This window comes from Pan troglodytes, chromosome 13 (assembly GCF_028858775.2).
Source record: "Pan troglodytes isolate AG18354 chromosome 13, NHGRI_mPanTro3-v2.0_pri, whole genome shotgun sequence".
NCBI classification, from domain to species: domain Eukaryota; kingdom Metazoa; phylum Chordata; class Mammalia; order Primates; family Hominidae; genus Pan; species Pan troglodytes.
The window spans coordinates 114,601,464-114,626,481 of NC_072411.2; the positions used below are offsets into that span (position 1 = coordinate 114,601,464).

At 32.5% G+C, this 25,018-nt stretch overlaps 1 protein-coding gene across 7 annotated transcripts in view; it reads right to left on the reverse strand.

The window, feature by feature from the left end:
• ERBB4 (erb-b2 receptor tyrosine kinase 4) overlaps window positions 1-25,018 on the reverse strand; it is a 1,163,457-nt gene that overhangs the window by 984,017 nt on the left and 154,422 nt on the right. The gene's annotated exons all lie outside the window — the stretch shown is intronic.

Here is a 25,018-nt window from a genome sequence, read left to right on the forward strand (position 1 = left end):
ACACATTTACCACAGAAACAAAGAATGTTCTACTTTACATTTTTTTTTCAAGAAAGAATAAGTCATTATTGCTTTTTATTTTTTAAATGTGCCCACTGGGAAAAAAGCTTTCCACTGAAGTCAAACGTGTAACTTTTGTCTAAAGAGAAATTTGCATCTTTGTACCTAAAAACATTGATCAGAATAAGAGAATATCACATAACCTTATTTTATCACAACACTAGAAGTAAAACAATGTTATTCTTCCATATCAGCACTGTGTTTGTAAAGGGATCTATTTGTGGAAAACTGACACTTCACTGTCCCTAACAAAGAATCTTTCTATCACTTCAAAATGAAGGCATCCACAATGACCTACTATTCTTTACATCTAATAGACTTCTCATAGTCCCATATCAGAGAATCTTAGAGGTTTCCAAAGCCTTCCTAGCATGAGTCCAGAGTTAACTTCCACTCTCTCTCAGCCCTTCTGTCACTGTGTGCAAGCCAAAGAAAAGTTTTCAGCATCAAATACTCCTTGCCCTTTCCCACATCCTTGCCTTAATTAGCACTATTTCTTCTGATTGGATGTCTATTTGCTAGCCCCATCTCTACAGGTTTACCTTTCCTGGAAGCTCCAAGTCTCATATCTGAATTCAAAACAATCTCTGTTGCTTCCCTGATGTAACTGGAAGTAATTTCTTTTTTCCTCAGGACTCTTGTAGCAACTTTTTTCCATGCCTAATCTAATGTTTGGCATATCATGGGCTCTCAGTAAATGCTGCTAAATGACCAAACTTAGTAGCAACTGCTGATTTGTATTAATGATTATGTATGGATATTTACCAAGATTTTAAGGAAAATAAAATGACCCTTTCTACCACAAAAAGCATGGTCACTTTCAGTGACCATACTGAAAAATCTTTAAAATCTACATAAGATTACTAACTCATGCTACTCTTTCAGTGTGTCTAAAATCATCTAAATTCTTCACTTTTTTTCCTTGATGAAAAATTCAGTGATTTAGACTGAGACTTACTTAACTATTTGTGAGTTAATCAGGCTGAAACAGAGATGTCTCAATTAGGTATTAATAAGCCCAGATTTTGCTACTGTCTGATATGATACAGTCCCATCTTCTTAACAGATTTTTCTCAGAGGAAATTTTTAGTTTAAATTTTTAGTTTACAGCCAACTCAACATGGATTCTAAACAAGTGAGTTCAACATCCAAACAAAAGTTACCAAAAGTTTTTTTTTTTATTCTATGTTTTACAAATGTGTAGTCTCAGTATTATTCCAAGTCTATCCCCAAGGTCCGTAAAGAATTTGAACCCATACTTTAATTAAAGTTTCAGGATAAGGGAACTTTTGTGTAACAACATTTCCATTTGGTTCATACGATTTAATTGATAAAGCCTTCCTTGATTATTCTGATCTGAGGCTTTCAGGAAGACTCTACATTATTTGAATCAAACCATATGTGCCTCCATGCTTTCTTTGTCTAGACACCACCAGTCAAATAGCCTAGGTAAATATTTCATACTGATGAAGCAGTGACATCTTTGAAAGCTGACACCAAGACAGAGTGGCTCTTTCTGGAGTTAGTATATCAAAGAGGGAAGGTTTTGCATATAGGCTGTCTGTAAAGTAAATAACATCATAACTGCAATTTTGACCTTCAAAAGCATTTTACTCTGTAAAAGTAATGTTATGACAGATTAACTCTTTTACTGGCACTGTTACTACTCAGACATATGTGCCAGACTTTCTATAGTGGAAGACAAAATTCACAATGTGTGAGAGTGCATGGTTAGAAGAAAGCTTTTCCTTAACAAAGTAGAACAATAGTTAGGGCAAGGGGCTTGTAGCTGAACTACTGCCATTTTGAAATCCATTTTTGGTGAATGTTATCTATACGGCCTTAGGCAAATTATTTAACCTCCACAATCCTCAACTGATTCATCTACAATAAAATAATAACATCTATCCGACAATGTCTGGCATGTGGTTGTCACGTTATCATTTGATTAATATGAAAAACAGCAGAAGTGTGAGTTTCACTCTGCGTTTGAAAAGTAGAACAGGGTAACAAGGTTTCTAACTCATATAACATTTTAATAGACAATATAATAAAATTTGATGAATATGTAAAATAGGTTATATCCATTTAAAGCATATAATTTTGTATATACATAACATTTTAAAAGTTTCACATAGAAAGTTTTTTTTACTGAGGTTAGGTTATAAAAATGAGACAAATTGTATAATTGAAACTTTCAAAGAGTTATAATAAATATTTAGTTTTAATCTATAAAGATTTTCTACTTTGTTATTATAATGTTTTAAATTCAGTGGCTATCATTTTTTATTTTCTGTACTGGCAGATCTGGTAAAAGTATGACTTTAAATCTGTAGCCAGATACTTCCATCAGTATACTAAAATAAGGACTTTGTAACTCAATGTAATGGAGAAATAAATTTAAAAAGGAATGGCCAAATTAGTGGCTAATTTTAAAGAAAACACAAATAGGGCTTACAATACATGTTTTTAGGTTATCTACCACCTGTTTTAGCTTTTAAACATATACTCACACATTATATTTTCTTAGCAACTGCAAGCCCATTTTGATGTCCTAAGAATTTAATCTAGCTCTTTAAAAATTAATGTACTCTCTAATTGGTAAAAAGAAAAATGTCATGTAAGCTATCTAGTGTGACTTGTTTTCTTCCTGACATTCATGCCGAATGTGCTTAGATGCTGATGGGTTATGACATCCAAAGAATGCTATTTCTCAGTTCTTCAATTAAAAAATGGTTTATAAATTGCCATATTTCAGAATATAAAACTTCATTTTACCAATGCCAACACAGCCAATGCCAGCACTATCTTTATAAAAAATAAATAATACAATAGAAATATTGAATAAAATTTAGTAATTTTGGTCTCAGAGTAGCAAAAACATAATTTAAAACACATATACAACTGTATACCTAAATACTTCTTTCATAAAAAAATATACTTTTTAAAAGAGCTATTAAGTTTTAATTATAAAACAATTGAAATTTAAAGGTGATAGGCAATTGTCAAATATTACTTGCAGCCTAATTTTTAAAATTTGTGCCATGAAGATAAAAATATGGGCATTTTACTGCCTATAAAAACATAAATTTGAAACATGAAAAAATATATTTACTGATTGTATACAATATACATTAATTTAAAAAACAGCAGAGATTAAATTTAGCAGTTTGGTATATATCCCACTATAATATCAGACTTAAGTATCAGATTCCTATTTACATGATGTAATATTACACAATTTTTAAATTTAAATGTTTTTGGATAGTATAGCTTTTAAAGGTATCCTATGGTTGTAATTGTGTGATCAGACTAAGTAGCCCATGCAGACTTGTATTTGCAAAATATACAATATAAAATCAATTTCTTTTCATCATATCTTGTTAAGACATTATTAAGGAAATGATCACTTTTGTGTAACTAAAAGATAGAACATGAAAATAAGTAGGCTTTTAACTGATATTTATTTTACCTCGTTATCACTGACAACAGAATCATAGCTACAGATAATACCTAGATAGATTTATTCATTGAAAAAAATACATGGATGCTTAAAAATTAAAGAACATGCTATTATAATCATCATTACACTGAATTCTTAATATTTCAAAATGTAATATTCACATTTAATCTGAACTTCACGTCCAACTTAGACACTTAGATAAGAGTAAACTACAGCCAGATACCTATGAAAAAGATAAATGAAAATAATTTACATTTGACAGCAAATACACCTAAGGCACCTATGTTTGTTGCTTTCATAAAAAAAATACTTAAATATTTGGAAATGAGTTACATAAATTTTTTGTTAGATAATTCATTTTAAATATGGATTTACACTGGAAAATTAATTGGATTTACAAACGGATTTGCACTACTTCACAATTGGTAGTGTGACAACTAAACCAGCTTCTATACATGATTATATATACATTTACGAAACTTTTAAGAACTACCAATTTATTATTGTCCATGAATTCCACTGTAGATTTGAACTTATGACTCATAGTTACCAAACAGCTAATGGAAAGAGGATCAAGGATCAGAGAAATTGTGCTTCCAGATGCCAATATGTTGAATATAATAAGAACTGTGAAACACATCTAGTGTACACTGTGGAATGACACAATTCTACACATCTCTGGTAAACTGGTTAGTTAACTGAGGAATGTTTAAAATTTACTTCAAATATAGAATATTTCATATCTCAATTCTGGGCTGCAACTTTCCTTTCTTAAGTAGTTCTAGTTCTTTATGCAATTAGCCATTCTTTTGAATCAACCTAGCATACAGCTAGTTGATTGTTTAGGGAAATGGGAGGAAAGGGAGATGGGAGAATACCCGGGAAGTGATTCAGAGCATGTATTGCCAAAATTTTTACACTGTGCATGCTTTGCTTTTCCAAGTTGTCCTGTGCCCAATTAGAACCTGAATTTTTTTCTTTCAAAAAAATGAATTTCTGTCTAAAGCCCCTTGACTCCTACTACCGCTAATAAAGAATTCTCAGTCAGCAATTTGCAGAGTAGGGAAGCCAGGGATAATGCAACTGGGCAGCCTTTACAAGCAAAACAAAACACCAAAGAAAGGGAATAAAAAGACTGACAACAATGTAAGCTCTCCCAGAAGGCTCATACTTATTTTTCCTCCTCTAAAATGTAATATTAAAGAAGCTGAATCAGCTGTGACCATAATGATGCAAAGTTTTGATTATTATGGCAAATTATACCTTTGCTATTCAGGAGAGGGCAAAAAAGTTTTGTGGCTCATCAAAAGAAGCAAGGAATGAGAGCCAAGGCCACTGACATTTGTGGTGGCAGATTAAGCTGTGAGCAGACTCTAAATAAATTCCATTCTCCCCCATCCCCAAAATACACTATTCTGGCTATTAAGACTGACTTGCATTTTATGCATGCCAGTACACTATCCATTCAGGATCACTTATTTCAGTGGGAGACAGGGAGGGTAGTCTTCTGAGTTAGGAAGCTGTAACAGATTATTTGTGTGTGCATCCGTGTGTGTGTGTGAGTGTGTGTGTGTGTGTGTGTGTGTTTATCAGACTGCTAACTGAATGAATTATAGTCTCTGCTTCAAGTTTAAATAAGTATTTTATAAAATAGACAAAATATTTAAATTTTATTTAAAGTCAAATATTTTATAAAATATTTATAAAAATTTCTGGTCATTTAATTTTTGAAAAAAAAATGCTTAAAACAGAAATTAGCCTTTCTGTCATTCACAATACATGACTAAAATCCTTTCTTTTAGGAACACAAAATAAGGTTTGCAAAGACATGTAAATAATTGAGTCAAACTAAAGTTCTCAAAGATATATAATCTATATAAGAATAAAATGCTCAAATTATCTTGTGAACTCTTTGGTTTTCTTGATTAAATGATGTTTTCTTTTTACATTGACTAACGTTCTTTACAGTTGTTTTGGAATAATATATCCCCATTTAGAAGAAAAATAAGAATATATCTGTCATAAGACTAATGGGAAAATATGAAGCAAGTAAAGAAAATTATAACAATTCTAAAATGAAATTATAGAAAGTGAAACAATATTAAGGACCATAAACCAAGTGTCATTAAAAATAGTGACAATCTATTGCAAATTCAGCATTACCAGTCAAACTAAATTGACTGTAAGTACTGAGAAAAACTTTACAACTTCATTTCAAGCTTAATTTTAATAAAAATATTTCCTTAGCTACAAATAGCTTTATAAGGTATAAAAAAAGAAGAAGTATATGTAGGAAATATTATCTTTGATAAGTCAGTAAATCTGACTCTTCCATAATCAATGATATATAACCTGATATCCTTGTTTCAGTTTATACATATGCTTTATATTTGTTCATCTACGAATCATGATAATGTTTTTAAGCTAACTAGCACACAAAGAACTACAAAAGTTCAAATTTACAAGGACTCACAAATAACTTATAAGTACATACTGAGGAGAACACGTTTCTATTGAGGAAAACTGTCTTTAGTATTCAGAAAGTGTACCTTGAAGGGAAAACCCTCCACAATCAGACCAGCTAAATCAACAATGACAATTAAGCATATAGTAGAAAAATATCAAATATCAACAACGACAATTAGGAATATAGCAGATAAATACCTTCAAATCTAAGAAAATGCCCTAAAAATTTTGATATGTCATTCAGTGGCAGTGAGGCAAAGAAGACAGGGATCACCATCTCAAGGTGCTAGCCTCCGAAAAAATATAAATTTGATTGGCAAAATCTGCTCAGAGACCATTTATATGCTATTCATGGAATAAGAATGAAGTTGAAACAAGTATTAGAGTATGTTCTGTGATGCTCACTACTGCATATCTGATATAAATTATGATTATATTAAAAAGCTTGGCAGTTTTCACTGTGTGGCCTAGTTTGTGCAAGATAGGATTCCAAATATTGTTTTCTCCAAAAACTACAGTGAATTTAAATGACAATTTTAATATCATTGGACTGCTTACACATCACAGAGGATATAAAAATTATGGGGAAAAAAGAACAGTGACTTTAATCAGCTCCATGTTACAAATTATATCTTTCAGTGTTAAGGATACAAAAATTCCTTAAAGGGAAACCAGATCATAAAACACATGAATTCAGGGAGATCTATGGCTACCACAAACCACACTGTCCAGCTATTGGAAAGTATTGTTATAAAAAAGTTAGATTGTTAACAGATTTCTGAAATATTTCCAGGTGATTTTCTCATTAATAATATATTTTTCCCATAAGACAATCACCAATAAAACGTAAGATACATAACTTAGAGCACTTGATACTACATTTTGAATAATATTATCAAAAATAGCTTTTAAAAATATCTCTGCTTTTAACTCTATGGATTAAATGAATTTATAAAGCACAGATTTATTTATATGGATTTTAACCATTCTTTTAATAAAACATTATCAAAATTATAAAAATATTATTACATTTTTAAATAAACAATGATTACTATAGTTGTATAAATGAATCCAAAATTGATAACTGATCTCTCTATGGACTGAATTGTGTCTCTTCCAAATTTATATGTTGAAGCCCTAACCCCCAATGTGACTGTATTTGAAGACAGGGCTTTTCAGGAAGGTTAAACAACGTAATAACGTCAGAAGAGTGAGGCCTTAATCTGATAGGACTGGTGTCCTTATAAAAAGTAGAGACACTAGATAACTACACCCCCAAAACCCTGTCCCAGCATGCAGAGAAGAGATCATGTGTGGACACAGTGTAAAGACAGCCATCTACAAGTCAAAGGAGAGTCCTCAGAACAAAACCTATCTTGCCAGCATCTTGATCTTTGACTCTGGCCTCCAGAACTCTGAGAAAATACATTTCTGTTGTTTAATCCACCCATCCATGGTGTTTTAATGTGGCAGGCCTAGAAAACTCTTAATGGTGTCCAAGCAAACAAAAACATAAAGTGGGGAAAGGACACCCTTTTCAACAAATGGTGCTGGAATAATTGGCTAGCCACACGTAGGAGAATGATACTGGATCCTCATTTCTCACCTTATATGAAAATCAACTCAAGATGGATGAAAGACTTAAACTTAAGACCTGAAACTATTCAAATTCTAGAAGATAACATTGGAAAAACCCTTCTAGACATTGGCTTAGTCAAGGATTTCATGACCAAGAACCCAAAGCAAATGCAATGAAAACAAAGATAAATAGCTGGGACTTAATTAAACAAAAGAGCTTTTGCACAGCAAAAGGAACAGTCAGCAGAGAAAACAGACAACCCATAGAGTGGGAGAAAATCTTCACAATCTGTATATCTGAATAAGGACTAATACCCAAAATCTACAACGAATTCAAATCAGTAAGAAAAAAGTAAACATTCCCATCAAAAAGTGACCTAAGGGCATGAATAGACAATTTGCAAAAGAAGAGATACAAATGGCCAACAAACATATGAAAAAATGTTCAACATCACTAATGATCAAGGAAATGCAAATCAAAACCACAATGTGATACCAACTTTCTCCTGCAAGAATGGCCATAATCAAAAAATCAAAAAACAGTAGATGTTGGTGTGGATGTGGTGAACAGGGAACACTTCTACACTGCTGCTGGAAATGTAAACTAGTACAGCCACTATAAAAACAACGTGGAGATTCCTGAAAGAACTAAAAGTAGAACTACCATTTGATCCAGCAATCCCACTATTGGATATCTACCCAGAGGAAAAGAAGTCATTTGAAAAAGATACTTGCACACACATGTTTACAGTGGCACAATTCACAATAGCAAAATCGTGAAAGCAACCCAAATGCCCATCAATCAATGAATGGACAATGAAATTGTGGTCTATACATACAATGGAATACTACAGAGCCATAAAAAGGAATGAATTAGCAGCATTTGCAGTGACCTGGATGAGATTGGAGGCTATTATTCTAAGTGAAGTAACTCAGGAATGGAAAATCAAACATTGTATGTTCTCACGGATATGTGGAAGCTAAGCTATGAGGATGCAAAGGCCTAAGAATGACACAGTGGACTTTGGGGATTTGAGGGGAAGAGTGAGACAGGGGCGAGGGATGAAAGACTACAAATATGGTGCAGTGTATACTGCTTGGGTGATGGGTGCAATGAAATCTCACAAATCACTATTAAAGAACTTACTCATGTAACCAAATCCCACCTTTACCCCAATAACTTACGGGAAAAAAAGACTCTTAATGGTGTCCATCAATATTAGCTTTTGTTCTGTAACTGCATCGCTGTTTGAGGCTGAAGAAGTCATTTAATTTCTCTGAATCTGTTTCTTCATTTGTAAAATGATCAAGCTAGGCTAGCTAAATATAAGACACATATACCACCACTCTTTTTTCCCATGCCCAGAGAAACCATACTATTCTTGGTAATCATAACCAATCAGTGGGAATTATCTTGGGAGATATGGCCTATTCTCCACACCTGAGTTGGAAGACATATGAGCTCGGTTTTAGTACTATTAATAGCACCGTAGGTCCCTACTACTACAAGTGCGGCCCATGGACCAGCAGCATTGGCATCCCCTGGAACTCACAAGGAATGCAGAATCTCAGGCTGTAGGCCAACCTTCTGAATTAGAATCTACCTTGTAACACTATCCCCAGTGCACATTTGACAAGCACTGATCTAGGACTCATTAAGTTTCTAAAACAAAGGTTGCAAAAGGTGGCAAACCACAAACTAAATGTGGTCTATTACATTTTTTGTTTGGTCTCTACACTGTTTAAAATTCTTGAATTATTTGCCAAAATTAAAAGGAGGAAAAGTTCATAAAAAGAGATTAATTTATTGATAAATTGCATGATTATATAAAAATAGGCTAACATTTCTGTATGACAACAGTGGAGCTGAGTGACACTGCTTCTTTTACAACAGAATGCTACATGTTCCCTGTGACAGGATTCATTGCAGTCCTCTTCATTTACTTATGTTATCTACCTGACCCTGGTATGCATTTGACTTTCTAATCTCTGCTGTCAAATTTCCTTTTCTTACATGTAGCATTGAATTAAAAAAAAAATAACAATAAAAGATTTTCAAATATATAAGTATCTGTCCAAAATTAATAATTCCCGTTATCATTTTTAGTTTTCTATTTTTCTTCACTCATCTCTACTTGTTCTTTCTTTTTTAATTTTAAATTTTCTTTTATCTGAATCTTACCATTGCTTGTTTTAATGCCTGTATATTATGGCATTTGCTTACTTTAATCCATCAGAGATTTTGTCATTTAACCTTGCTCTCTAGCAGTCTAGTAATAAATAATTTTGTAAAGTAATATACTACCTTTTTTTATTTTGTGGGGACAGGGTCTCACTCTGATGCCTGGCTGGACTGCAGTGTAAGATCATAGCTCAAAGCAGCCTGGAACTTGTGGGCTCAAGAAATCCTCCTGCCTCAGCCTCACAATAGCTAGGATTACAGGCATGAGGCACTGCATCTGGCTGGAATATACTAATTTCGTTTAAAGCAAGTTATCTCTTTTGCTTCATGTCTTGTAAAATCATTGTGAAAAAAATGTCATGTCTTCAAATGTTTTTAGGATCCAGGGAAAATTTAGAAAAAAAAATGAGAAATTAAAGGGAGATATAGAGAGAAATAGTAAATTAATAAATTGGTGATTAGCTGATTGACATGGTTTGGCTCTGTCCCCACCCAAATCTCACCTTGAATTGCAATAATCCCCCCACCTGTCAAGGGCAGGTCCAGGTAGAGATAATTGAACCATGCGGGTGGTTTCCTCCATGCTGTTCTCAGAATGGTGAATTCTCACAAGATCTCATGGCTACATAAGGGGCTTCCCCCTTCACTCAGAATTCATTCTCTCTCCTGCTGCCCTCTGAAGAGGTGACTTCTGCCATGATTGTATGTTTCCTGAGGCCTCCCCAGCCATGTGGAACTGTGAGTCAATTAAACTTATTTTCTTCATAAATTACCCAGTCTCAGATATTTCCTCATAGCAGCATGATAATGGATTAATACACTGACCAAACACTAAATTCAGAAACGTGCAAGGCACCAGCCAAAAATCTAATTACAATAACTGCCTCTGGTAGCTAATTGGATATATAAGGGAACACACTGCCCCAAACATATTTTTATAGAAGTTACGAAAACTGATACATTCTTAGCTACTTTGGGCCTTGAATTTAAAAATTTCCAGGGTGATAATTTTCATTAAAATTAATGGAAATTAGGAAAATATGTAACATAGTATTATTTTCATTTCAATTCCAATTACCTTAGGAATTTTATCTTCTTATTCTCAAATCCCAAGTCTTACTACTATTTTATTGTTCAGAATCTTAAAAGCCATTTACCTTCTGTTTTTATATAACCCTTAAACACTGATTCCCTTAAACAATGAAGGTATCCACATAGTTTTAACCATAATGTCAATAGCAATAAATGATAACTCTTTACCTTTAGTTATATTTATCCCACTTCTCAGTCTTTACCTCTTTTCAAATACCTAAAATTTTATCTGAATAAATTAAAGTCACCTCATACTCAATATATCTAGTACCTAATTTCTCCCACATAACCATTATTTTCCCTTAACTGACTGTTGATGTAAAAAGCTATTATTTGAAGAATCTCAAGATGACTAACTGGATATGAACTAGAGATATGAGTAAAACATGTCCACAAATCTCAGCAGTTTTTCAGTGAAAGCCTGTTTCTTGTGTGTACCATCCTCCAGATTTTTACTGCCCAATCACGTTGGGCAAGGTGTTCTTGGTTTTTCCCCAGCCTATGGGTTCCATTGGGACCTGCCTCTTCCAGTCCTCTCATCTACCATTTTTAGATTAATCATTAAATATCACTAGCATAATACTTTCATATTGAAGCATCAAACCTCCATTATTACATTATAACAAATGGAATCTAAATTCTTGTTCACTTTAAAAACTTTCAAAATCTGACAATACTCTATCTAAACATATCCTCTGCTCTATGCAATTCAGTTTCTTTACAATGTCAAATACATGCCATGCTCAAAAGAGAGGTTTTTAAAATGTGCATGCTTGTTTCCATCTCCTACATGCTGGTTTCTTTCTTTCTCATTTTGAATTAAACAAATATGCATTTATTACCCACTATGTACTGTCTTCTAAAATCCAATGCAAGTTCTATTGTATTTAGGAAGACTTTCCTATGTCAGCACTCATTTATTTGTGGCCATCACTACTGATAATTTCAATAACTACCCTTTGTGGAGTGCTTACCACTGCCAGACGGTCAGTTAAGCAATTTATATACATCATCTCTTTTGTTCCTATTGATATCTCTGTGAAGTACATATTACAATTCCCATACTATAGATGAGGAACCTGAGGATCAGCGCACTTTTGGCACTTACTCCAAACCATGAAAAGTCTTACTTTGAGCTGAGAGGCTCATCCTCTCCACTTAAAGAGAAAGAAAAAAAAAGCATGAAAGTGATGAAGAGTTACATAGGCGAGAACTTGGTTTGTGTGACCCAAAGGATAATTGCAATTTAGTAGCAAGCTCATTTTACTATAAATATTTTTCTACTTTGTAAAGATGGCAATAGTATATAAAATATTTTAAATTTGTGTAAAAATATGTTACTTTTAAAACTTTTAAAATCTGATATTAGCATAAACAAGAAGACCTGGGCCTTATTCACAATGTTGAAGAGGCTGGATGGCAATAGGCCAAGTTTGAACTAAGTCCTCCACCAACCAGTCCTGAATCTCATAGCCCCCTTTTCCTTATTTAGTTGATAATACACTAGGTTCAAAGCAAGGACATCAGACACAAAGTATAGCTATGTTCTCTCTTTTTTGTCAACAGTTACTTAAGGCCTTCCCAGGCTCATGGATGCAAATTGAATTTAAATTCATAAGCAGATTCCCTCTATTGCTTGTCTTCATCACAACGCAAAATATGGAACTATAGCACATTTGATTTGATTCAAAATTAGGACCTCTATTGGCCTAAGACAATTAACCCCTTGTTGACCTTAAATCCTACAAGATCCAAGCTTCCTTTGCCTAGCTCTGAAAGCCTGTCTTAAAAAGATGCCTGGCCAGGCGCGGTGGCTCACGCCTGTAATCCCAGCACTTTGGGAGGCTAAGGCGGGCGGATCACAAATTCAAGAGATCAAGACCATCCTGGCCAACATGATAAAACCCCGCATCTAGTAAAAATACAAAAAATTAGCTGGGTGTGGTGGTGCGTGCCTGTAGTCCCAGGTACTCGGGAGGCTGAGGCAGGAGAATCGCTTGAACTTGGGAGGCAGAGGTTGCAGTGAGCCGAGATTGCACCACTGCACTCCAGCCTGGGCGACAGAGCGAGACTCCGTCTCAAAACAAAAACAAAAACAAAAACAAAACAAAACAAAACAAAACAAAAGCCTGACCACATCTTTTGAGCTATGTCCAGCTGTCTGTAGTTCTTTATACACTACATTTTACTTTCTTCTCCCATGCCATTGTTCATGCTCATCCCATGCCTGGAACAGCCTTATTCACCCAATCATCATCTCTCAAGACAAGATTAAAACTATACATAACAGGACAAATTTAAGACTGTACTGAAGAGCAAAAACAAAAAGCAGTAAATTGGTATAGAAAATAGAAGAAACTTCCAAAGTTAATCTATTAAAACAATAGTTTCTGTACTTAACTATTACAATAATAGAAATGATAATGATGGGGTTAATGACAACACTAAATACATTTATTAAGTGGTTAGTATATCTCAGATTCTCTGTAAATCATTATATACTTTATCTAACACCAAAAATAAAATTAAAATAAGCTCAAGAAAGTATGCATTATATTATCCACATTTTAGAGATTAGGTAGAGAGTACAAAGTTTTAGTAACTTGTCCAACATTGTACAGCTAACTAAGTTGACAGAGCCTAATTTGAATTCAGTTGCAACTGATTTGTGAGGAAAGCATAATAAACTCCTATAATACCTCTTGTTAAATTATTAATCAGATTATAGCAATGACTATTTTTAGGAGCCATTTTTGCAGTCAATGAAACTGGAGATAAAATCATAATAATGATAGTAATAGTTACAGTTTTCATTATTATTGTGTGGTTTTCCATTTACTCAAGGATTATTTCAGAATTTTGACAGCATTTACTATAGTTTGTTAAGCAAAGTAATTAATAATGAAAGTACTAAGAATAATGTTGTAGCAGTTTAAATAACTTTAAAAGTGAAAAGGATACAAAATGGGAGGTATTAAGGTATCAAGTTATAGTTCTATTTTATATGATATGGTTGAAAGGTAATAAAACCAATGGAGAGAGATATATATATCCATATATATATCCATATATATATCCATATATATCCATATATATATCCATATATATATCCATATATATATCCATATATACATATCCATATATATATCCATATATATCCATATATATACACATATATATATCCATATATATCCATATATATATACACACACACATATAGCTACTGTGATTTGACATAAAACATGTAATTACTGCAAACATGTGTTTATACATAAAAATAGGCAGACAGACATTATTCAGTGGCTAATTTTTAAAATACCAATAATAATGCTATATATTATATTACATCCATGGCTAAAACATTTCAAAGACCTTAACAGTGACTATTTTGACTTTGAAGGAAGTTGGTGATGAATTAAAAATCCATAAAATAAATACAGGAATAATAAATAACAAAAAGATTAAGGGAACAGCACATTACAGTATAGCAACAATAACAACAAAACCTCCAAAAATCTAAAAAGTGAAAGTGCATCTCTTCCCATAATTTCTCTGTGACCAAGTGTGAACTTGCATAAAAGCAAATGATGTGTGTGTGTGTACACCACACATATGCCTTCATTTGTTTCAAAGTCATCATTTTCCACATATCATTCATGTTTTTAGAAGGCTTCAAGTTTTAATGAGTCAGTCTAACTGAAAATTTTACAAATATAAACACACACACACACACACATATTTGTAAAGAGGAAGAACTAGAGTGCCATAAGAAGAATGGCGTCAGTTCCATTCTTGGCCTCCAGAAAGGTTGCTATTAGTTTGTCCTCGGCTTTGGAAACTAACAAATAAAGAAAATTGCATATGATTTGGGGCAAGAAAATTTACTTTAGTCACCGATTTACTCTGTGGCACAATCATAGCAGATAGTGCCCAAATTGAAAGGGGAAAGTAAGAGGTCTGTTAATTTTTATATTACTGAGAAGATTTTTAGAAATAAATATGGGGAAAAAAAGAGTGAAGAAGAAGTGATATTCTCTTTCCAGATCAATAAATACATGATTAAAGATGTTTGTCAATGATTATGTAATAAGTCTGGGTTAGAGGAATATATTGACCTGCAACATAAACCTAACTATAGGTCAGATAGCCTCATATGAATCAATTATTAACTTACTCTAATAAAACACATACTCTAATAAAACACATTACTCTAATAAAACTTACTCTAATAAAACACATAACCAAGCCAGATAAATATCATGTATACGACAAGTCTTACAGAAGTCTCAGATTATGGAGATAAATCTCCCAAAGTTTAGGTATGGTACTACCACAGTAATATAATTCTGCTGAATATTTTAATGGCAATAAATACTATTAGGCTGTTTTGTTGTAAACAATTGGCTTAGATTCAAAGAGTTACATGTATAACTAAATCAATGTGAAATTCATCTAATGAAGAACAGTTACTTGACACCTAATCTTGCCTGATCTTTTAACAACAAATAAAATTGTAATGCAACAATTCTACCATTAATACAACTTTTTTCACTAACGCCACTTGTGTGTGTGGTTCGTGTTTAGAAGTTACATCAATAGCAAGTTTCTGGGCAACTACATCTCTGAGAGTGTAAATGTGGATTATTACCTGATTCTGGATGTTACAGTTCTTAGAAGAAAGCAGCCTATATTTTTTCTTATAAGGGGGACTTCAAAAACTTCATGGAAAATGAATATTATGAAAAAGCTATGCATGTATTTCCATTTTTGTACCAAAATAAACTCATACTAACTTGATATATCACGTCTGAACAGGAAATAGTTTGAGGCATTAAGAAGGATTAGACATCAGTTTGAAAAGAGCCCCTATCAGAGCAAAATGAATTCTGCTAAAGTTGAAGCAAGAGCAAACATAAAATTTAGGGTGAAGCACTGGTGAAAGAATGATGAAATCAGTGATGCTTTATGAAAAGTTTGTACAATGTCCCAAGGAAATCAGCAGTTTACAAATGGATAACTTGTTTCAAGAAGTGAGAAGACCATGTTGAAGATGAAGCCTGCAGTGGCAGACCCACCCACATCAATTTGTGAGAAAAATAAAATTCCTCTTGTTCATGCCCTAATTGACGAAGACCAATGATTGACAGTAGAAACAACAGCCAACATCATAGTCATCTCAACTGGTTGAGCTTACGCAATTCTGACCAAAAAATTAAAGTGGAGCAAATTTCCACTCGATGGGTGCCAAAACCATTGTGCCCAGATCAGCTGCAGAAAAGAGCAGAGCATTAATGGAAATTTTAAACACTTACAACAGGAAATGAAACATGTATTTTCCAGTATGACCCAGAAGACAAAGCACATTCAATGCAATGGCTACCAAGAGGTGGAAGTGCTCCAGTCAAAGCAAAAGTGGACCAGTCAAGAGCAAAGGTCGTGGCAACAGTTTTTTGGGATGCTCAAGGCATTTTGCTTCTTGACTTTCTGGAAGGCATTTTGCTTCTTGACCTTCTACTTATTATGAGAATGTCTTGAGAAGGTTAGCCAAAGCTTGAGCAGAAAAACATCTAGGAAAGCTTTGCCACGGAGTCCTTCTCCACCACAGCCATGCTTCTGCTCATTCCTCTCACCAAACAAAGGCAATTTTGTGAGCGTTTCAATGGGAAATCATTAGGCATCCAACTTACAGTCCTGATCTGGCTCCTTTGGACTTCTTTTTGTTTACTAATTTAAAATATCTTTAAAGGACACTCATTTTCTTCAGTTAATGATGTAAGAAAGACTGGATTGACATTCTTAAATTCCTAGGACCCTCAGTTTTTTAGGAATAGACTAAATGTCTGGTATCATCATTTACAAAAGTGTCTTGACCTTGATGGAGATTATCAAGAAGCAAAGCTTATATTTTTATCTTCTAATTTCATTTTTCCATGAAAATTTTGAAGTCCCTTCCCATATGTTCAAAGAATGAATAAGAAGCAGGCAAACTATTGAGAAAACACAATTTTATTTCATCTGTCTTTATTTCATTGCCTTTATTTCATCTGTCTGTACCTAACTTCTGGGCTGTAGACACAGAATTGTTGGGAGAGAGATGAAAGAACCTTCACTATATCTTCTCCACTGCTTAACTTATTGTACATGGATATTGTTCTGTTGACATTGCCTTTGGTGCCACTGCTTAAGGCACCTTGTAATATATAGCTCTTATGTGATACTGTAAAATCATAGAGGTAGTACTAAAATGACTGAAGTTTGGAAAGCACTTAAATGTTCCTGGCAAATATATATATATATATATATATATGAATATATATAAAATAAAATAAAGTTATATAAAATATATATACAAAAATATATAATAAATATACATATGTATATACACACACACATACTCATGCACAGCTCTTCTATAGAGATATGTTCTGATAAATGTGTCATTAGGCAATTTGCCATTGTGCAAATATTAGAGAGTTTACTTACACAAATTTAGGTGGTATAGCCTTCTACACCCCTAGGCTGTATGGTATAGTCTATTGCTCCCAAGCTACAAACCTGCACTGCATATTATTGTACTGAATACTGTAGCCAATTTTAGCATAATGGTAAATGTTTGTGTATTTAAACATAGAAAAAGTACAGTAAAAATGCAGCAAGGATGATAAAAATGGTACACCTGTCTAGGGGACCTACCTTGAACAGAGCTTCCAGGACTAGGAGTTGCTCTAGGTGAGTCAATGAATGGGTGGTGAGTAAATGTGAAGGCCTAGGTCACTACAGCTACTACTGTAGACTTTGTAAATGCTTTACACTTAGACTACGCTAAATTTATAAGAAATATTTTCCTTTCTTCAATAATATAACCTTAGCTTACCTTAAGGTTAAATTTTAAAAATCCTTTGTTTCTTACTTCATAAGTTTTTTAATTTTTTAAAACTATTTGTCTTTCTTGTAATAATACCTACTTTAAAACACAAGCACATTGTACAGCTGTACAAAAATATTTTATTTCTTTATATCCTTCTTCTATAAGCTTTTTCCTATTTTTATTTTTTAATTTTTTTTTTTTTGTTAAAAACTGAGACACAAATACACATTAGCCTAGGCCTACACAGGATCAGGATCATCAATATCACTGTTTTCTACCACCACATCTTGTCCCATTGGAAGGTCTTCACGGGTAATAGCACGCATGGTGTTGCCACAACATTATAATGGTTACAATGACACTAGGCAATAGAAATTGTTTGGCTCCATTATAATATTATGGGACTACCGTCATTAATGCAGTATTGTTGGCTGAAATGTCATTATGCACCTCTCTCTCTCTCTGAGGAAGACAGAAGAGCTGCTTTGAACAGAATACTGTTCTATATGCCATCTGCATATAGAACTTCAAAAGTCTCAATAGAACCAATGTTCTTTGTCCAAGTTGATAAGGTAAAGAGCCCTGCATTGAGCATTAAAATATCTGACTATCCTGTTTTAGAGATGGAGGTACTCACACTATCAGGAAACACTGAGATGTTTAGCAATTATTAACAGTGAGAAATACTTTCTTATGTATGATATAGTCCTCCGTTGGCCTTTTGTCTCCAGCAAAGATACTGGGGTACCATCTTCTGGGAAATCAGCCTTGAGAGAGTTATTTTCACCTAAAATTTGAAGGCCATCATTCAAAGCGCTCATTTTTTTTTTCCCTTCCCTGGTCAAATTCACTCGCAACTAAATATTTTTATTCAATCTTCTTTATCTTTTTATTATCTTTGTGGCTACATGATTAATATTTCTCTGAAGTTTGGTCACTATTAACTCAGTATAGTGCTGTACATTTATACTAACACATGGTCTACACCAGATCAAAATTATATCATATGCATTACCAATGTTCGAGTTAACAATTTATAAACTTCTGCACAGACATGCAGTAGTAGGCATTGCCATTTATGCTAAATTTCTGATACTAATAAACTATTTAAAACTGATGATTTTAGTTCCATTAAAATGCAGAATTTAGGTGAAGTTCTAAAATATTTTAATATTCATCGTATGGCACCCAGTTGTTTTTTCTTCTGTAATTTTGAAAAATTTTAAATGTCATTACATTTATAGTAGAAATAATCAAAGTCCACTTTCATTTACCACTTAGTTTCATGAGTAAAAAGTTCAAGTGAAATGTTCAATTTTTGTGAATTCACAATTAAAACCTTCAAACATTAGCTGAAATTTCCCAGCAATATATTTTATTTGATTATCTAAAGAAGGGGAACAAATTCTAATTGTAGCAAAGCATTAGTAAAGATAAGTGAAGCTCATGTAACAGTTATCCTCAAAGTCATTATTAAGTTATCTTGTGCTCATTTGCTCATGTTTAAACAAGATTTTCCATTTGCACACAGCAACAAAGTAGTCGTCAACATGCCAGTAACCACACAGTGATAAGAAATAGTACAGCTATGTGAAGTTTAGAACAGCTCCTTTATTCAAATATCTATGAAATAAGAAAAAATTTGTAATGTACCACATATAAATGCAGTATGACGAAAAGTTATCAATAAAAAATATGGAAATAGAGTCAACATTTGTGTAGACTACCTTTACTAATGTCTAATCAGGAATGATCACTGAATATTATCTTGAGACAGAAAGATCTTTTAAAAAATTCTTTGTCAATCTATTGCCAAGAAGTCCATTTCCACAGCTCTTTATCTTTAATAAACTATTTTTGGCAATGGGAAAAAAGAAAATGGAAAAAGAAATCAAGTGGAAATTATCATAACAAAATAAAAGTGACACAATGAGAAAGAATCTTAAAAATTAATCCCCCACCCTGATATTTTGGGGGAAAAACACTCAATTTTTCTATCATATATCTTTTTCTTTTCTCTCTCTCCTCTGTGTGTGTGTGTGTGTATGTGTGTGTGTGTGTGTCTGTGTGTGTGTGCATTTTCCATACTACCAATGGGAGGCTGAAAGCAATGAAAGACAAAACATTGTAAGCATTTTTAAATATTCAAAATAAAATACAAAATAAATGTACCGCAAAGTCACACCTACCAGGCACCTGTTTCAGTTCTACTTTGAAGATACAGAAAATGCTAAAGAGTTGTTCAAGTAGTAGGGCTAAGGACAGTAAGTCTCTTTATAGCTGCCATCTAATAAGGTTTTTTAAATTTTACATTTTTCTGCTACTCTGCTGCATGATTATACACACACACAAACAGACACACATCTACATACACACAGTTGGTCTTCTATATCCATGGGTTCTACATCTGTAGACTCAATGATTAGTAAATAGAAAATATTCAGGGGAAAAAATGTGTCTGTACTGAATATGTACAGTCTTCTATTTCTTGCCACTATTCTACATCTAATAAAGTAAAAAAAAACTATTTAAATAGCAGTTACATTGTATTAGGTATTACTAGTAATTTAGAGATGATTTAAAGTATATGGGAAGATGTGCATAGGTTATATGTAAATACTACCATTTTATACCAGGGACTTGGGTATCCATGGATTTACCAATACCTCAGATACTGAGGAATGACTGTGTGTGTGTGTGTGTGTGTATGATGTTATGCTAAGTGATAAAAACAGATTTACAACTGATGTATTTGTTTAGGAAATTGACATCAGGAATGCAGCTCATTTATTTTAAGATAGTGTACTTGATAAAAAATACACTTTAGTTATACTTAAATATATTTCATTTATGTTAAATATATTTTATTTTAATGTATTAAGAGTATTTATGTATATATTTTCTCACGAGAATTTAGGCTCTTTGAAAATGTATCATACATCTTTATCATTTATAATTACTACCTTGCACCCTTTTTCAATAATTGTTAAAATCACATCTGGAATCCCATAGCAATTGATGACATTTGGTTATAATTAGAGATTAAATCAAATATATTGTATTTACTTAAAGTTTATTCAAATAATATTTTCAAAGTTAAAGAAAGGCCCATTATTTATTTCACAACACAAAATCATATATTGGGTAGTCGGAATTAAAGCAATTCAAATTTCCTAAAGCAAAGGAGATAGGTTTCTTTTTTCATTTTCATTGTTTCAAGTAAAATGATTGTTTTTCCATAATTTAGAAAACAATAGTATCTTCACTGAAAAAAGTCATAGTTAAATGTCTTCCCACATCACACAAAAGATTTAAATTAATTATTGCTTATTTTTTCCTGTTTAAAATGCTAACAAGCTTAAAACATTATTTATATTTCACAGGAAAAATGATTCAAATTATCCTAATTAATTCAAAATTACCAAACCAAAGTCTTACAAAAATTAGATGAGTCAGTTCAAAAAGTTAGATAAAAAGTCAAAGGTTGGCTCAAAAGAAGCAGTTGTACCTAAATGATTAAGTAACCACTTCTACAGAGGTATTTTTCACTCTGCGTTGGAAAGGTGCACTGAAGTTAATCTAAATGTAGCCTTTTTCATCTGTATACCAGTTTCCAGACTGTCTTGTGTGGTATAATTTACTTGTTGCTTGGAAAACCATAAACAAAAATAAGTGACACTATTACATGTATATGTGTAGTGAGACATTACTTTTTCCATGTTTTCTCCTCTAACCTAAAACTTTCTTAACTCTCCAAGCAATTGCAGCCTGTCTTCAAATGCCACCAAATCAACCATTTTGAGTTAAAATTTGGCTCTCTGCCAAGTAATTAGTCATGTCTCCAATTGCCTTATTAGATTTATTCATGACGGAATCATATTATGACCAGAAAAAAATCAGAGCCCCAATAAAAATCCAGTTGAGCTGTCTAGGCATCACTTAAAATTAATGTAACAAAAATAAATTTATTCATAAATGCATTATATACCCTCACAGATAACCAAGTCTTGAAAAAGTCAAAGCTCAGAATTGTAATTATTTTTTGATATTTCAACTACCCAGAACTAACCTACATTAAATCTGTTTTTATATATTATAACTTTATATGACTTCATTCTTTTTTCCCCCTTAACATTAAAAACAGTTTCCCATAAAACTCCAGTGCCTGTGTGATATTCTGCAGATCCTCACTACTCAAAGTGTTGTTTATGGAGCAGAAGCAACAGCATCACTTAGGAGTCTGTTAGAAATACAGAATTTTAGATACCTCCCCAGGCCTACTAAATCAGATTCTGCATTTCACTATAAATATATATTATTATACACATACACACACATACATATACACACATAAATGTATATTATACACATACAATATATATTATACACATGCACACATACATATAAACACATATAAATATATATTATACAAATATACACACATACATATACACATATATACACATTATATATTTACTATATATTTATACTATACACATATTCATACACATGTATACATAAATATTCGTATTATACACACATGTATATACACTATATAAAACACATATGTGCATATACACTTATTAAAGTTTGAGAAATATTTTTGTGAACTCTATGTAAAAATGTGTGTATTTTTTCCTGCAATAAAACAACTTTATAATATGACAATATGTAGTATACAACTGCATATATATTTATATAGTTCACATTGTCCTACTATAAGTTCAGGTTGTTTGTAAATGTATCTAGTATTAGGAACTGTTCAATGAATATTTTAATTTATATGTATATTTTCCCTGAATTTCTGAATCTTTCCTTGAGAATGATTAATGAAAATGAAAATACTTGAATAAAGAAGTCTACATTGTAACAGTTGAGACAGACACTTCCAAAGTGTTTTCTAGATTACAAGAATAACAGCGGTATTTTTTCTGCACTAACACCTACATTATTACTTGTTTAATATAGATGTTTAATAGCAGGAAAAATAGTATCTCACATTAATTATAATTTGTAATTATTTTATTGCTAGAGAAGTTAAACAATTTATCATGTTTTGTCTTTTTGTACTCTTCTTTTGTGAATTTTTCTGTACATTTTATTTCCCAATACATTCAGGACTTGGTATTTTACTTACAATATTATAACCCTTTTAAATATTGAGGGTGTTATGTCTCTTTCTGTGAACAAGTTGCATTTTTTTTTTCTACCTTACTGTTTTTTATATTGCGATATGGTGCTTTTGACTTTTATGTAGTTAATAAAAACTAACAACTTTTTCACTTGTTTTTAAGCTTAGAAAGTCTTTACCCATTCAGATACTGAAAAATAATAAATCAAGTGTGTTTACCTTCTTCTATAGTTTGATATTTTCAATAGCCACGATTTTGCATTGAATTTATATTACTATATGCAATGTAATAAAGACCTAACATATTTCTTTTTCCCAGATGACTTACCAGTTAACCATCAACTGGTCTAACTACCTACACCCTACAATTAGTTTATGAAGACAATCTTGTATTTATTAAAAATATACTGATTAATTCTAAGAATATAGGCACATATTTACTTCTTTCCTATTTCTTATAAGTTTCTACTTATTCATATTTCTTAGAAGTTTCCACTTATTCAAAAGAAAGAATGAAAGAAACAAGATTATCAAACTTTTCCCTAATTTGTGAAAAATATGACTGCATGTTTTAGTACAGTCTATTAACTAGTAAATCTTTTAAACAATTATTTTATGCTTGACATTTTAGTGGATATTGTGGTGGATACAAATATAATTTTAACATGCAATGTTTAACCTCAGGAAGCTAAAATTCACCTCAAGAGACAAAGCATACCAAACATTTAGATGTTAAATCTGCTAGCTTTCAGGAATTCAAGGAAGGGGAAAAAGAATGATGAGAACAAAACTGAAGAAAGCTTTGTGAAAGGTTAGAGCTTTTCCAGTAGTTGGGAAGCACAATTCAGGTTGAAGTCACAGCAAGTACAAAGTACCTTTAGTTATCTGTGTTATCGAAGACAATTATTCCTACATTTATTATGATTAATTAGGCACATGTCAGGCTTCCTAGTTCACCACAGATTAATTTTAAGGACCACAGTTTTACATTTCCAATGTCCTACAGAACTCTGAACACAGTGCATTACCCATTGTCATTGCTTGCTTGACATTTGTTCAATTAAATTGCTTTTGATCTTGTGCACGAATTTTTATACATATTACTCCTGATGGGCTAGTATATATTTTACCAGTATCTCTGTGTTGTATTTTAGAATAAAGGTGTCCTAAAGGTTATGAGAGTACTGTTAATCCTTTCCAGACCCAGTGGCTACAAACTCTTAATAAGCACAGAAGCTGCTTTTCCTTCCTCCAAGCGAAACATCATAAAAAGTAAGTGACAGCAATTGTGACCCTATCTGTAGAAGTTTATGAGACCAATTTAAGGACAGATTGAGTTACAGTGTTATTGTAACACCTCATCAAAATTCTTGTCCAGATTTTTAGCAGTGACTTAAGACAAGTAGACTGGCCTGTTACTGCTGGGATCACTTCCAGCATCTTACCCAGAGCACCAAATTACCCTTTTCAGTTAACCCCAGTTATTTTTCTCTCTCCTTGTTGTGACGGAGAGAGTATATAAGAAAAGGGGCTCTTTGGCTGTCTAGGGCAAGAGGCAAATTCTTTTCTACCATTCTGCTTCCAAAGAGACAAATTCCTGAAACTACTGTGACATTACATTAGCAGAGAAACTTATGAAAAGGTCATGTCTAAAGACTTCATTTGATTTCCTCTTATCAGCCTGAAGCCATTTAATAGCTACATTTTAGTTTTATAACTATTTCAAAGAGCAATATATGTACAAAAAATTAACCATATTTAGCACAAAATGGCAATAATTTATGCTAGTGTAATGACATAATTACAGCATTCATTTTCACCATTCATTTCCACCTAAAGTTAGTTTTCTAAAGGTAATGGGAACCAATATGGATTCTCCTAAGAAAACATCTGGCAGTTAAATTTCAGGAGTGAATTTCTATATGAGGGAATGTTGTAAATGCCAAGGAAGAATAGAATTGTTGTTCTTAAATTCCATGTTTGTGGAATATATATATATATATATATATACACACACACACACACACACACACATATTATAACTACTACCCTACAAGGTGTTCCACAATATATTATTTTTAAAAGAGAGATAAAAAAGAATTGTTTGTGTAGCTGCAATCTTCATGTTTATGACTGAAAAATTCAACAGTGTTTGCAAACTAACTGGAAGATTACACT